Raw genomic sequence first — 1,016 nt, forward strand, 5'->3', positions numbered from 1 at the left:
AGGGTACTGGTATCTCTTTCAGTTACTGGTACTAGTATCTCTTTCAGGTACTGGTATCACTTTAAGGGTACTGGTATCTCTTTCAGGTACTGGTACTGTTATCTCTTTCAGGTACTGGTACTAGTATCTCTTTCAGGTACTGGTATCACTTTAAGGGTACTGGTATCTCTTTCAGTTACTGGTACTAGTATCTCTTTCAGGTACTGGTATCACTTTAAGGGTACTGGTATCTCTTTCAGGTACTGGTACTGTTATCTCTTTCAGGTACTGGTACTAGTATCTCTTTCAGGTACTGGTATCACTTTAAGGGTACTGGTATCTCTTTCAGTTACTGGTACTAGTATCTCTTTCAGGTACTGGTATCACTTTAAGGGTACTGGTATCTCTTTCAGGTACTGGTACTGTTATCTCTTTCAGGTACTGGTACTAGTATCTCTTTCAGGTACTGGTATCACTTTAAGGGTACTGGTATCTCTTTCAGTTACTGGTACTAGTATCTCTTTCAGGTACTGGTATCACTTTAAGGGTACTGGTATCTCTTTCAGGTACTGGTACTGTTATCTCTTTCAGGTACTGGTACTAGTATCTCTTTCAGGTACTGGTATCACTTTAAGGGTACTGGTATCTCTTTCAGTTACTGGTACTAGTATCTCTTTCAGGTACTGGTATCACTTTAAGGGTACTGGTATCTCTTTCAGGTACTGGTACTGTTATCTCTTTCAGGTACTGGTACTAGTATCTCTTTCAGGTACTGGTATCACTTTAAGGGTACTGGTATCTCTTTCAGTTACTGGTACTAGTATCTCTTTCAGGTACTGGTATCACTTTAAGGGTACTGGTATCTCTTTCAGGTACTGGTACTGTTATCTCTTTCAGGTACTGGTACTAGTATCTCTTTCAGGTACTGGTATCACTTTAAGGGTACTGGTATCTCTTTCAGTTACTGGTACTAGTATCTCTTTCAGGTACTGGTATCACTTTAAGGGTACTGGTATCTCTTTCAGGTACTGGTACTG

At 40.1% G+C, this 1,016-nt stretch overlaps 1 long non-coding RNA gene across 1 annotated transcript in view; it reads left to right on the forward strand.

Annotated features, from left to right (window-relative positions):
* Positions 1-1,016, forward strand: part of LOC123969210 — an 81,632-nt gene that overhangs the window by 52,589 nt on the left and 28,027 nt on the right. The window lies entirely within an intron of this gene.

The sequence above is a fragment of the Micropterus dolomieu genome, linkage group LG04, assembly GCF_021292245.1.
Source record: "Micropterus dolomieu isolate WLL.071019.BEF.003 ecotype Adirondacks linkage group LG04, ASM2129224v1, whole genome shotgun sequence".
In the NCBI taxonomy this organism is placed as follows: Eukaryota; Metazoa; Chordata; class Actinopteri; order Centrarchiformes; family Centrarchidae; genus Micropterus; species Micropterus dolomieu.